This window comes from Pteropus alecto, unplaced genomic scaffold, assembly GCF_000325575.1.
Source record: "Pteropus alecto unplaced genomic scaffold, ASM32557v1 scaffold237, whole genome shotgun sequence".
Lineage (NCBI taxonomy): Eukaryota > Metazoa > Chordata > Mammalia > Chiroptera > Pteropodidae > Pteropus > Pteropus alecto.
Genome location: NW_006440624.1, coordinates 819,164 through 834,671, shown reverse-complemented (window position 1 = coordinate 834,671; position 15,508 = coordinate 819,164). Strand labels below are relative to the sequence as shown.

The window sequence follows — 15,508 nt, the reverse complement described above, 5'->3', positions numbered from 1 at the left end:
ATATATATATTTATACTTATAAACACATATGTTTATAAGTACATACATATATACACATATGTATACATACACACAGAGCAAACCAGAAAGGTGAATGTAAGGATAAGTAGTTATCTTCTACAGAAACAACTACACATGAAAAAACAAAGAGTAAGCAGTTCTTAACAATGAATGTACAATGATGTGGTTTTGCAGAGAAGGCATATGATGCTACAAGGGCAGCTCCAGTGTTCAGGGATAATAATGAGGTCAGTAAGCTGAAGAAGCCCAGGGTATCTATATGGAGATGCAAACTCATTCCATGATGCTGATGGTTTAGAGCACAGGGGCTATAGCAGCATGCCACTGGGCAGGGCACAGTTAATGCAGATTCATCGAGGACTCTGTCCCATAGCCAAGTCTCTAGCTGAGTCTTACAAAAACTTCTTTGTCTTGGGCCCCCTCCCAACACATGGGAAACCTCAGAACATCTCTTGCCACTGAGTGCAACTAAGCTGAGCTACTTAGTATTACTGACTCTCAAGAGTGGCCAGCTAGTTGAGCCAAGACATATTTCCAATATTTCTCAGACTTGCAAACAACCTATACTTTGTAAGAGCTTGTCTTTTATCTTTAATAAAAGATTAGAGCATATTTTTTTTCCAATAATACTTTAAAATCCGGATAATATGAGAGGACAAGCTAATACCCAATGGAGGATAATTTCTTATTTTCTGCCCATTATTTCCTATCATCCAGCCAATAAAGCAAACTGATATGTCTATGAAATGACATCTACAAAGACAAATACTTCTCCTTTTTAACCTGAGAAAACAGATTTTCAAGTATGTGTAATAAGTGAAGGATTATTTGAGTTTATCAACTCCAAAGTGCGCCAAACACATACAAGTAAGCCACTTTTTTAAATTAGGAAAATATTAAGGAGACAGTACATCTAACTCAGTGGAAATTATCACATTTCAGTCTCCCCAAATTGTGTTTTGATGCTTAAAACATTATGATTTTGCCCAATATGCCTAAAAGTAACTAATGGCCCTGAAACAGAAAACACATCTAACTCTAAATAAAGGTAAACTCGAGGATCCTAGAGCTTTGCCATTTATCCAGACATTTCTTATAACATAGAAATGCTGCATGCTGCTAAAGGGTACACATTGGATTTTTAGGCTCACAATTCATCAATCATCACACATGACAGGTAAATTTCTAATTCTATTTATTGCAAAACACAAGTTAATATCTTTCTAATAATTTCTAATATCTTGGATTTAAATGCATATAAATCCAAGATATTAGAAATTATTAGAAAGAGAAAGGAGTAGAAAGATAACCCTGAAGAGGGCTCAAGAACAAAGGGATAAAAAAAGGCTTTGATTTTCTGCTCCATTATTTATTTATTCTATATTTTATTGCTTTTTTACTCCATACTGTTTGAACTATGAAAATAAAATCACATTCAAATTTTATTTGTATAAGATAAAGAAAAAAGTGAAAAAAAAAGTAAAAGATTTGATTCAAGACAGGACGATGAAAAACCTGGAAACAATCTCTGAATAATACAGTGGAGAGGTGGGCCAGTGCTGCCATGGATGAGCACACTTTGATTCAAAACAAGTGGCAATTTTTTCTCAAAGTGAAAAGGCAGGAGAGACTGCAAACGTTTTCTTCTTGCTGACGAATTATGAAAAGGGATTCAGTTCTATGATTGCCTCCTTTCCTCGGAAAATCAAGGTAAAGCTCCTGAAAGTCTCTTACATAGGTGTAAAAAGGATCTGTTACTCCGAACTAAAGGCAACAGGTCCAGAGCTGCTGCATAAATGTTGAGGGTTGCAGCTCCAGTATCCATACAGCACCAGGAGACGATCCCTCTCCAGCTCTAAGTGTGGGGGTGGAGCGACAGTCCCCACTTTCCATGTGCTAGACTCCGAAGGAAAGTGATTCAAACTCTAAGCAGGGCAACAGTGTTCATAGCTCTGAGTCAAAGAAAGGCAAGTGTGGGGAGCAGAAGAGGAGCTTTTCCCTTTGCCACAGTCCATTACTGATCGAAGAAGGTGATTTTAAACTCTAATGAGGAGGAGTCTGGCTCAGGAAGGAGTCAGCCTAAAATATTACCAGACGTAATAGTGTAAGAGCTGAAGAAAGCATAAAAAAGCATACAACATGATACTGGGTTATAAACCTATATGATGACCTAGGATGATGTTCATGAAATACTGTTAGGAGAAAATAGCAGGTTATGAAGATAATATTTATAGTAAAATGCCTTTTTTTGTCAAAAATATATGTTTAATATACAAATGGGAGGATATACTCATTAATGTCTATCTATAGATCCTAGGTATTGTTATTTTCTTCTTTTTGCTTATCACTATTAATATTTTCTTTAATACATGTACCTATACATTTCTTTTGCAGTAAGAAAAATATTTTTGAAGTACAATTGCTGGCTCAAATCAACATCTACAATGAGGATGTTTCTCAACTTTAGTTCTTTGTCTCCATTTATCTCTCCCTACAGAAATGAGCTCTGTTCTATTGCTGGAATTGTTATTTCCTCCCAGCCATATATACCTACAAAATTAAGGTCTAAATAAGCATGCTTTATAACTTTAGTGTACATAAATGCTCCAAATTATAGAAAGGTAGTCTTAGAAAAGCAATGGGTTTTAAAGAATCTGTTATATGGAACAAGGTTGAATTTCTGGCAGAGAAAAAACAAAACTATATCTTTTTAACTACTGACTTGTCATGTTTTAAATTAAATATAACTCTAAATATAATATTTGTAACAATGATGGAAACCATTCGTTCTTTACATATCACTGGATAAAGAAAACCACCTACTTTTAAAGCGGCAAGTCCTAAAGTTTAAATTAAAAGAAAACAAACAATGACATAGAAATCAGTTTGGTAAGGGGTAATAATCCCTGTCTTCAGTCTTTAAATCAGTGGCATGCGTATCTTCTGTAATTAAGGGCAAAACCCCTCGCAGGCAGTTTCCAGATGTCTTGCCTACACTACAGTTAATCAATCTCTGATTCATCATGTTTAAGAATGCTCTTCTAACACATACTTGCTAGCTCACTGAAATATTACTATTCACTACACTGCCATAAAAAAACATTTCAAACATGCTCAATCTCTTTCAGGGCAGTTGTAGACATACATTCTTCCCCTAGCCAGGTCTCAAACAATTTTAAAAACATTCAAACATGAACTCACATCAACCCACAATCTAATGTGATGAGTTTACCAAGGTCTCCAGCAGCCTATACCATGTGCCAAGGGAAATACAAAGAACAGGCCACTGAAAGTGAAGACGCCACTCATACCTGTCAGGGACTCTGTTCCAAGGCAACACAAGACAGCTACACAGAGGAAAACTTGCCTAACTAGAGTATTTGCTTCTCCTTGAAACTCTTATAAACCTTACGGTTATTTTATTTTGTTTATTTTTCTGAATGTTCTACCTCATTCCTGAAAGAATCTGTGATAGTTTCTAATAATATACTCCTGGTTTTGAAGGGAACTTCTCTGGAAATTTTTGTCAAGGTTAGTTCTCTATTATAGTCACTGGGGAACTGAAGACTCTAACTTTCTCCTAGGAATGCCTTTATCACATACTCCAAAACCAACTGTGTAATAATTACCTCACCCTTCACTGATGCTATGAAAGCTCACCCTTCCTGCTGCTTGCAGTGAGAGGAGAGCTCACACAGTGAATGTTTTCAATACAAGTGCCCCAACCTTAAGAGTGACACGGGTTTGTCCTGAACTGTAATGGATGCCCTGAGAGTTCAAAACATATGAGGTAAAAAGAAAAATAGTTACCCCGCTATAAGAACTAAGAGAATTATCCAGTAGACCCTGAAGACCCACTATTGAATTGACTTTGTAGAAGGGCCTTTTCTTGTGACACCAGCAGTCTCATGGACTCATGGAGCCAGCCCAGTAGAACTCAAGGAACTTGACTGGCCTCCAGTCACAATGTTAAGGGCATCATTCGCACATTATAAAAACTCCTCTTTCTGGGTTCTGTGCTGGTGATTACTTGTGCTTCTCCTAAGCGAGTGATTTGTTTTTAGCTTATGGTCTCTATACATTAAGTAATGCCCTGGTTGGTAGAAAACTTAAAAACAACAATGAGGTTCACATAAACCACAGGGCCATGACTACTCCATGTTTTACATTTGTTCTTTCTTGACTCCATTTAAGTCTCTATCTTTTCTTCCCTTTCATTTGCTCACTTATTTATCATTTATTTTGTATTCTTTTCATTTATATAATAACTGTATATCACCTTAGATATTTTTCAGTAGTAAGGCAGAGTTCAAGTCAGTAAATTTGAAGTTTCTAGGCCTTTTGAAAATCACTAGCTTAATTCAATATATATTCTGTATAGTAGATTCTGGGAAATCAAAAAGAAACACGCTATCAGAGACAAGTATCAGCCTGAACAGATAACCAGGCAACTTTCAAATTCTCATGCAATCCAGGTTTAAGCATAGTTCCAAGTTCACCTATCTAAATTACATTTTATAGAACACTGGAAAACTCTCTATTTTATATCAGAGAAATAGCACAAGCAATTCATGTTTTGCTGTATAGATATGAAAATCTGTAGAAATATTAAAGTTACATCCTCAATTATAGCAAAATTGTATTTAGCCTCTAGTGAGTTCTAGACAACTACTACCTGAACATTAAAGAAAAATGTGCTAAGAAAAAAAATGAAAATTTTAATCCCATTCTTTCCTTCATCCCTTCTCAACTAGTTTGTTGTGATATGATTATAAATCCAAAATCACATATTTAACTCACCAGACAAGCACTGCATTTTTATCTAATTACATCTAAGTTAAATCATGCAATAGCTATAGTTTCAAGTTTTATAATTAATGAAACTACCACTAATTAGTTGAACAGGAGATAAATTGAAAAGTTTGTTTTCTTTCTATAAATTTCTCCCTTTGAGTCATAAAAAAAAGTATCTGCTGACTTCTAAAGTTTGAGTTTTTCACCATATCTAACCCGACTCTCTCACTTCCATTTATTCTCCTAGACTGATGTTATGTTCTTTGGGCATCACATAAATAATAGGTCATTACATGTAGAGCTTTGATTCAATATTGATCAAAATTTCCTTGGTGCCCCCATTTCCATGTTAATTAATGTTCATTATTTTTATAAATTTAAATCTGTCTCTTGTTTTCCACAACTCAACATTTGCGACAAATACTTCAAGTTCACTCATTGGCATACACAGTACCCATGAAGAGACTTTCAAACATTGCCTAAGTTTTACATTTTCTCAAAGATTTTCCCCAGAGCCAATATGATCTTGTGAATCGAAGTCAGACCAAAAGTTCAGCTTTGAGAGTTTCCCTTTCACGTAACACACCATATCACCTGATTGGTTTGCATAATATGAGAAACCTAACCTTAATTCCTTCCTGAGGTGACCTCACAATTTCCCTTGGAATACTGAAGACCCAGCTACCCAGTCATATATGCCTAAAAAATGACAGAAGGGATTTATTTATTAAACATGAATCCCCTTGCCATGCAGAGTATCTAAAAAAATCCCTGATGCATTTTTGCACTGAAACTTCACTGGAACACATTTCTCTAAGTCTCTGAAGACCTTTCCTTTTGCAAATCTGAGAGGCCTTTCACAAGTTTTCTATCCCTTGACCTCTATGCTTCACTTAGCACTGTTGAAATTCTCTCCTCGCATGGTTTCCCTGGATGTTCTTTGTGTTATTCTACTACCTCTGTCTCATTTGCTGACTGTTCTTTTTGTTTGCCTCCACCCCTTCGGCTGGCAACAGCTCCTAAGGTTCAGAACTCAGCTTCTGCATTTCTTGCTCAGTATTCACCACCATGAAGCATACACCACATTCGTTACTGAACTATCACCTTGCATATCCACCTTGCACATTCAAAATCAATGATTAAGGCTTGACCTCTACGTTGTGATCACATCTTCACTTACTGACCGGCCATCTCAAGATATGACCCTTGACACCTAAAACAAAACATCTCAAAAACTGAGTTGTTTTTTTTTTTTTCCAGCCTAAAAGACTTTCCCAACACGACACATTAAAACCTCATTATATAATATCTGGTTTACAAAACAGCCCTCTAACACTCCTTCAACCTCTAGCTCTACCACTCCAATCTATCATAGATATTGCTGCCTACACAATTATTATATCTACCATTTTCAGCACATTGTATGTATAGTAAGTCTTCACTTAACACCATTAATAGGTTCTGCAACTTAAGTGAAGCATAACGAAACCACTTTTACCATAGGCTAATTGACATAAACAAGAGTTAAGTTTCTTTAGCATTTCATCAATGTTAGAATGCAATGGCATTTAATGAAATGACGTTATTTGAGGACCTGCTGTATTTAAGAACTTATGGCATATTCCTACCGTCACATCAAATCAGTAATTGAATCCATCACAAATTATCCTTGACCATCTGGACCACAACACTTGCTTATTTTCATTTCCAAAGCTGTGTCCCCTCATACACTTTCTTCTCATTCAGAATGACATCTTTACTTCTGTCTGTCAAGTTATATATCTCTCTTCCTTCCTTATACAGTTCAAAATTCAGCTTCTTCCTCAGTTGCCCCATATTTTTAACACTACTCCCTTAACTCAATACTAATATATACAATTTGCACTGTTTTTTTCACTTATTAATATGTTCCTTGGCAAATGCTCTCAACAAGCATCATATGTACACGTTATCTTTATCCCTGCTAGATATAAAATGCCTTGAAAGCAGAGAATCTCTCTTACTTTTCTAATAACATTTTAGTTCTTATATAAAAACATTTAGAACATTTTGGTACTCCAGTTCCAGCAGGTATCCAATAACTAGTTGTTAATTAATAAAGTATTTGTCATGACTGGCCAATGTCCTAATCCTATACTCAAATCCTATAACTATAAGAAACACTACATATCCAATGCACATTTCAATTCACAATCAAAAGAGATAGAATTTCTTTCAATAAAAGTTTTTAAATATTCCATTATAGACACTTTCCTTCTTCAAATGAGCTTTAACTCCTTTCCCATGTTTTCCTCTTTAGCTTGTCCACCTGCTGGAAGGAAAAGGAATAATTTCTTACCTACCTTAATTACTTACTCTTGTCTGTATTGGAATCCTGGCTCCCCCACCTGCTTTACTCAGTGCTACTCTCAAAGGAATAAAAATGCACATTCCTAAGGTCAACCTAGGCCTCTGCTTAAGTCCCTAAAGTCTGAGAACTGAAAATATAACTCTACCAGCCACTCTAAAAGTCAAGAAATAGCCTGCATGTGACTGAAAGATACAGAGGTCATACACATTTTGATGTCTGTCATACAAAGGAGAAAAAGAAGGGAATTAGAATAGCTTTGCATAGCATTTCCACGGAGGTTTTTTTTAAAATTGGATAAATAATTACACAAGATGTCTCTAGTGTGGGCACTAACCTGATGGCTCCAGGTGCCCTTGAAAGCTCCTCTAGAGACCCTACCCTCCGTTTGCTCTCTGACTCCTTGTTATGAAGCCAAACCATCAAGCACTGCATGCACTCACTGTCTCTGTCAGGAAGCAAGGCCTCTGACATTTTCAGTCACTCTCCCTGAAGGAAAAGCATTTAGAAAACATAGGCTTGAACTGATGTATCCCATATCTTCCATCCATGGCTTTCAAGCCAGGCACAAGGCAAGACAATCAGTTCAAATAAGACATCATCCTGAACGCTGCTCCTTTCTGGCACAGTTCTCTGGATTATCGGAGCCAAAAGATAGCAATATGCAATTGTAAATATTAAAAGTCAGATGGATATGGACAGTTGCGAAATGTACATTGGTAGATAGCGAATTAAAAGATGTCAAGATAACATGTTAGATCCTGGGAATTTTCATCACCATCAGTAATAGATGATACAAGGTAATGACGAAGCTTGACTTGAGACCAAAAAGAAGATGTTTCAAATCATTTATTCACCCTGAATCTTGGTGAAATTTAGTAAATAGAAAATACTTTGCTTTGACCTATAGTTTAGAGTACGATTCAGAGCAAAAAAAAAAAATTTTAAACATTTCGTTTCATACTTCTGTGTTACAAGTGATCATTGGATTTCAATTAAAACTTTCAAAACCAAAATTTTTAATTTCAAACTTTTATAAAGAAATCCAAAATAAATATACCACCAATGAGACTGTTTGATCAATGGAGAAAAAACACTAGCAAAACAACACAAGACTTGTCTGATGAAAGCAAACTTCTGATTTAAAACACAAAAGTTATACTGTACATTGACTATATAGAGACCATCACTGCCAAGGGCATAAGCATGAAAAGTCAAATGCCAGTTAGTATTAGTAATAGATATATGATCTCATAAATGAAAGACTGAACAACACTCAAAAGCCTATAAAACGCAAGACGACTCTCTTGCTTCTTCAAGAAGAATGGCTCACATTATCAGAATGTATGTAGAACATGACTTAAGCCCTTTCCACCCTTTGTTTCTGGTGACTGAAGAGTGTAAATGATATTTTTATCGTTTTCTTAAAATGTACAATTTTACTTCCTCTCATTTGGTTTTAACTTTCATACTATGAACATCTACTTTCCTTCTGGTTAGATCTTTTTGTTACTTTCTAATCTTTCTAAGGGAGTTGCTGCATGGCTTTGTATAATGTATACTGGTAACTTGCTGTAATGTGTACTGGTAACTTGCCTGGAAATATATCCTTCTGAGAATAGAGACATTTAATTCGAGCCATGCAATCAATCCAGGCAATCTGCCTTCACACTACTCAGAGTAATAGCATGAACTTCGGTGTCAGACAAACCTAGTTCAAATCTTGGTTCTAACATTTTCTAGAGGCATGACCTTAAGAAGTTACTATTACGTAAGCTCGTCAAGAGCCAACTTTTTTTAAAAAGTCATGATAATAATAAAGACAATAATAATATCTCACAGTGTCCTTATGAAGATTCAAAGAGAGAATGAACTGCATGTACATTATAGTACCTGGCACATAATAAAGTCTGCCTAAGTTTGAAGTATAAGTAATATGGGTCAGAGTATCACTTCTACCATTTACTCACAGCCTTAAACTTCCTACTTCATAAAGTGAAACTAACAATATTAATTGTGGAAAATTGTTATGAAGACCAATTGCATCACAGGCAATATCAGTAAAAATACTGGATAATGGTAAAACTGTACACAAATGTAAGGTAATGTTATTCTCTCCATCTTAATAAGTTGAGTGTTTTGGTTAATGTCATAACCAAAGAAAGATAACATATATTGTTCGACCTGACTTTGCACAAAGTTAGAAAAAGTGCAGGTGATAATTCCAGTTTGGTTGGATATTTCTGTATTTCAATACAGCACAAGAAGAGACACATGCCACAGGAAAAATATAAATCTCCAAAGCAAATGATACTTTGACAATATAACACAAAGCATCCACCATCTGGTAAGTAGGAAAAGCATTGTCCTTTACATCCAATACTTTTCAATGTCTGGTCTTCTGACCACTTGCAAAAGAGTCCACATGACATGCTTCTATAAAACACTCCTTAGCAACACCCTGACTTAGTTAAAATCTCTGGGAGTAAGGAAAAATTCAAATTTTGGGCGAGACCTCCAAATGGCTCTAATGTCCACTCAAGTTTGAGAACTGCTGCTTCAAAGTTTTGTTGTGAAAAATCGTAAAATAAACACAGCTGAGACTTGTCACTATGCAATATTGCTTACCGAAAACCAAAGGAAGAAGTAGATCTTACCACAAAATTTTAATCTAAGTACAAATTTTGTAATGGACATGGTAGACAAAGTTCAAAAATAAATCAAGATTTAACTTTTCCTTTAAATACATTTTTTCAATAACATCTCATAGAATAATAATAAAAAAAATGTTTTATAGCCAGTCATTATTGAGCAGTCAGGTTTCTCCAGAGCTCCAGATATTGACTTCACTTCCCTTAACAGTTGCCCACTTGCCTTTGCCAGACCCATAAAAGCAGGAGTTAAAAAAACAGCATACTTCCCAAGTGCCAATGCTTCATAAAGCTCCAACCTTCACTGAACTTGCATGAAATGCTACCACCCATCTTTTGAGGTTAGAGACAACTACTGAGGGGATTGTAATCAATACAGACAATCTGCCTTCTCACTGCCCAGGTGAGCCTGTAGAGGGTATCCCCACTGTCAACATCACCCAGCTACACTCGCACCAGTACTTTCAACCCGAAAGGTTGCCAGGAGCCGCAATGGGTTCACAAAGACTGTGTCTTGCCAAGAAATCTTCATTTCTTTTTCTGATTAAATGACTGCATCACTTATCTTGAGTCAAGCAAAATATCTAAACTTAATCCCACAACTAAGTCAGTGGTACGCCATGATTCCTTGGGGCAGAATGGCATTTGTATGTCACATTGAAGTATATAGAGAGGGCTACTTGACACCTGGGTCCACTGAGGTCACCTGAGTCCACCGAGGTCCTGGCCAGCTATTTAAGAGCTACAGAGATCAATTTTTCAGCACATCTACAATCCACTGCTGCAGGACACTGTTGGGAAGCATAGTCTAAGAAATATCACTCCGCGACCAAACAATGGCCTGATCAGATTCCCCCCTGAAGGCACCAATCTGATAGCTGTCAGTGGTGAAGTAGATTGACAGGTAGTTTCTCAAAGTGACTAAAGCAGGAAACACCAGAAAACCAGACGTGACTATGGGACAATGTAAAATTAGAAACAAGAAACAAAACCCAGAGTGTAAGGATACAGAAATATTCAAGAAAAGAATGGGAAGCAAAAGCACTCGTGGGAGCAAAAGGGTTGGAAGACCAGGAAGCACAGTGGCTCATCGTTCTCCTTTCTATGTAAAGGTTCAGAAAGACATAAGCACAAAGAGAGCTGAATGATGAACCAAGATCAGCTTGGAAAAGTAATGCATTGTTCTATTTGACATTGTTAGCAATGACTTGAAAGAAGACAGATAAATAAAATATAGTTTTAAAGAAATATAAAAACATCAAGTCAAGCAAAGCTGAGAAATGTTACAATTCCTTCTTATTTTCAAGGGCTGTTATGTGGAAACAGGGAAAAGGATTAATTGTATTATCAAAGGCGCAACTAAGATCAAAGGGTCAAAATCACAGAAAGGCTACCTTTGATCCCATGTAAGGAAAGGCATTTTAGCAACTGAAACTGTCCACAAATGGAATGAACCACAGTGCAAGCAATGAGCTTCCAAGCCCTAGGAGCGAGAATTATGATCATCAGGAAAAAAAACTGTAGCAAGGATTTTTACTTTGGTGAGAGGTAGAATAGCTGGCCCTTAAAATCCCTTTGTGTTCAAATTCTACTAAAAATACTTCAGGTATAAACTGTTTTTCTACCATTAAAGGAGTAGTTATGAATCTGGCAAAGAGTATAAAATCTAAAACGATCCGAGTCTAAATTACAAGCCCTTTATTGCCATTCTGGGAAATACAACTGATAGCTGCTTATTTTTACCTATGACATCACATTACTATTAGCATTACTCCTATTACCCTTATCACCACAGGTTACCCTTACCAACAGAAGTTTACAGACTTTACAAAGTTAAGACAAAGAAAAAAAAATGACTCTTCGTGAAAGCTGACTACTGAGAAAATTCTAAGATGATTGTTCACTCTCCTCATTTAGCATAAAGAAGCAAAAGGAGAAGGGATCTGCCACTGCAAGAGGACTATAAAAAGCTCTCTTGGGTCTGAAAGTATGACACTGTGGACCAGCCTGGGATCGGCTTACACTGAACTCTGCATGGAAGTTCCCTAGGACCTGGAATGTACGTAAAACCAGTGGAAATTTTGCAGAAAACAGTAATCAAAGTTACTTACCCAATCTGATTTCTGTGAATAGCAAATTCTTAATGGGTATCAATGAGTGATCTACAGCTGTGAATCTCAAGGAAAGAAAGTGAGGATCAAATAGCAATAATGTGGACTCAAAAGCCACTCCCCCAACAGCCTCACATTTCCTTCCCTAGAAATTAACGTAATAAGGCCATGGACTTGCATGTATGAGACAAGAGTGGCCTTTACACCTGATCCTGCCAAGATTCTGCTGGCTTCCCACTTGCAAAGGCCAAGGCAGTCAACGAAACTGAGGCAGAAAAGTTCGGCCCTGTATGACTCTGAGGACAAGAGACGCTCCCTCTGTAAGTCAAATGTCAAGACTGCACACACACATGTCAGCTACTGCAGAAATTATGTACCTAAATCATCCTCTTATTCCAGGAGACATTGCCATAAAAGAGCACACAAAGATTAAAGATGGAAATGGGGTTTTTATTAAAAGTCTTCCTAAGACAATGAAAGAGAAGTGAGGATCAGGGGAGGAGGAAGACAGAGGCACGAAGACTATAATGATGTTACAGAAACATAAAACAAATCAACAGAGCCATGGTCATTGTTGCTGCACTGAAGAAGCTGAACAGGTTTAGGTTATCACAAAATACAAAAAACAACACAGCTTTTCCAAACGCAGGACAGGACCTTGGTCAGCATTTTCATGACAAAATTTTGCTCATTAGATTTACAAACCAGTCTATTTGGCATTATCACACCTCAGCTTTAAATGTAATGGTCCCCGTTTCTTTGCATCTTTGAAAAAACCGGTCACCAGTCATGGGTGTTTCACTCATTAATACCAATGGATATGGTTCTGGTCCAGTTAAATTCAGTGTTAAGGCTGCCCTTTTTCCTAATGCAGCCACCTGTCTGCCTTCCACACACTATAATGCACTGGCCAAACAGTTATTTTCTGGCTTTCCACAGAGCCCACTTGTAATTTTATCAAGCCAAGGCTGCTTTTCCTACCCTAAGAACTCAGATTATTATTCCTTTCCTTCTCTATTCAAATCCCAAACCAAACTTTACAAGGTTTTTTACAGGGTTGATTAAAAAGTTGCTCTTTCAGAAATTGTACTAGTGAGTAAGAACTGAGGTCATGTAGATAAGAAACATAAGAATGAAATAATATGCATCATGCAGTTATCTCATTCAGAAAATTAAAAAGGAAAAAAAGAGAGAAAATAATGCCCCTTGAATGCCCCTTGCCTTCAGTCATTCATGTTGAGTATTGTTCAAGACAAATCAGGTTTGCCTTTCATTGTCAATATTTAGATATTGCTAATGGGTTTGTGAATCCCAGGAGGACACACAATACATAACCGAGCATTATAATTCCTCAAATAATTTTGAAAGAGAATCTGTCAATCAACCCATTGTTGCATTAGATACATGTCAATAATATATATATTTTCTACCAAAGGAGCATTTCCATAATACATTATATTTAACAAATCCATTATTAAACATCAATTATCATTTACCATAACAGGGTTTTAAATTCTAATCAAGAGAAAATGAAGATCACACCACAGTCCATTTTATTTTTTAAAAAATTCACAGCACCATAAAATGTAAATCTGAAAGAGACTTTGGAGATAATCTAGGGTCCAAGCCCCTTGTTTCTCAAGGGAGAAAACTGGGACTCAGTTAAAATCACTTGCAGAAAGTCATAGAACCATTTACTACAGGTCTGGCCCTAGACTGTAGGCCTCCAGACTTCTGCCCTAGTGTTCTTTCTTCTACATTATATTGCCCCCTCAGAACCAAAGTCTAGTGTACTCTTCCTCAAGCATTGTATTAAATACAAAGTTGGACTCAGATCCCACTTTACACACCTTAAGTAAAGCCTTGAACTGCAACTCCAGGTCTACTGCAGGATCTTCAGTGACAAATACAAGCTCTAGAATCTGCTTTGTAGTTAACATCATAGTGAGTTAACTCAAACCAAATACAGTACATTCAAGTGGTAACCAAGAAATAAAATCTGAAGGAGATGTATTCCTCTAGATGCTGACTCTACCTATAATCTACTAATTCTCACTTATTTACATTCAGTAGTCTCAAAAAAAGTATCACGTTTATGTTAATTTTTTCCCTTTAATTTCTTTGCAGTGAACACTTCTCTGTAGAACATTGTCTAAATATAAAAAGTGTACAATATAATAATTTTATACAGACTTACCACATTTGCATATAGATATCTCTTTATTTAAAGGGAAAAATGCATTTTAAAAATAAAACTTGAGCTGAACCCCATACCTTTGTACAAAAATGAACCCAAAATAGATCATAGATCTAAATGTAAAATTTTAAAATTTTTAGATGATAACAAGGGGGAAAATCTTTAGGACTAGGGCTTAGTGAAGAGCTTTTAGACATGAACCAGATAGTACGCTCCATAAAAGTAAAAAAAGTCGATAAATTGGTCTTCATCACAACTTAAAACTTTTGCTCTGTGAAAGACTCTGTTAAGACAATGGAAGGAAAGCTACAGACTGGGAAGAAAATATTTGCAAATCACATATCTGACAAAGGACACATGTCTAGAACATATAAATATATACAGAACTCTTAAAAGTCAACAATAAAAAAATGAAACAATTCTACTAGAAAATGGGCAAAACATACAAATAGACATTTCACCAAAGAGAATATACAGATGGAAAATAAGAACACGAAAAGATATTCAATACCACTAGCCACTAGAAAAATACAAGTTAGGATCAGAACGAGATTATCACTATGCACCTATTATAATAGCTAAAATAAAAAATAGTGACACAATGAAATGCTGGTGAGAATGCAGAGAAACTGGATCACTCATATATTGCTGGTGGGAAAGTAAAATGGCAAAACCACTCTGGAAAATAGTTTGGCAGTTTCTTAAAAAATTAAACATACATTTACCATACAGCCCAACAATTGTACTTCTGTACATTTATCTCAGAGAAATGAAGTAATATATCCATTCAAAAGTCTGTATGCAATTGTTGATAGCAACTTTACTTGCAATAATCTGAAACTGGAAACAACCAAAATGCTTCTAAGTAGGTAAACAGTTAAACAGTAGTGTACTCATATCATAGATTTCTACTCAACAATAACAAATGAAACTATTTGCAACAACTTGGATGGATCTTAATCTGATTTTTTAAAAAAGTCAATCTAAAAAGTTTACATATTACATGATTCATTTATATAAGATTCATAAAATGACAAAATTACAGACATGGAAAACAGATTAGTAGGTACCAAGGTTTGAGGATGATGTTAAAGGAGAGGGCGTAACCACAAAGAAGCAGCCCTAGGAAGGTCTTTGTGGTAATGGAAATATTCCTATCTTGTTTGTGGCAGTGGTTACATGAATCTACACAGAGGTAACAAAATGACATGGAACTATACATACACATTGTATCAGAGCCAACTTCCTGGTTTTGATATTATGTTATCACTATATAAGATGTAACCATTGGGAGAAATGGGGTGAAGGGGTACATGGAGCCTTTCTGACTATCTCTTACAACTTCCTATAAACTTATAGTTCTCTTTTTTTTTTTTTTTTTGGGTGG

General features: G+C 36.0%; 1 protein-coding gene across 3 annotated transcripts in view; it reads right to left on the bottom strand.

Annotated features, from left to right (window-relative positions):
* The window catches only part of SLC4A4 (solute carrier family 4 member 4), a 265,785-nt gene that overhangs the window by 210,350 nt on the left and 39,927 nt on the right, over positions 1-15,508 (bottom strand). The gene's annotated exons all lie outside the window — the stretch shown is intronic.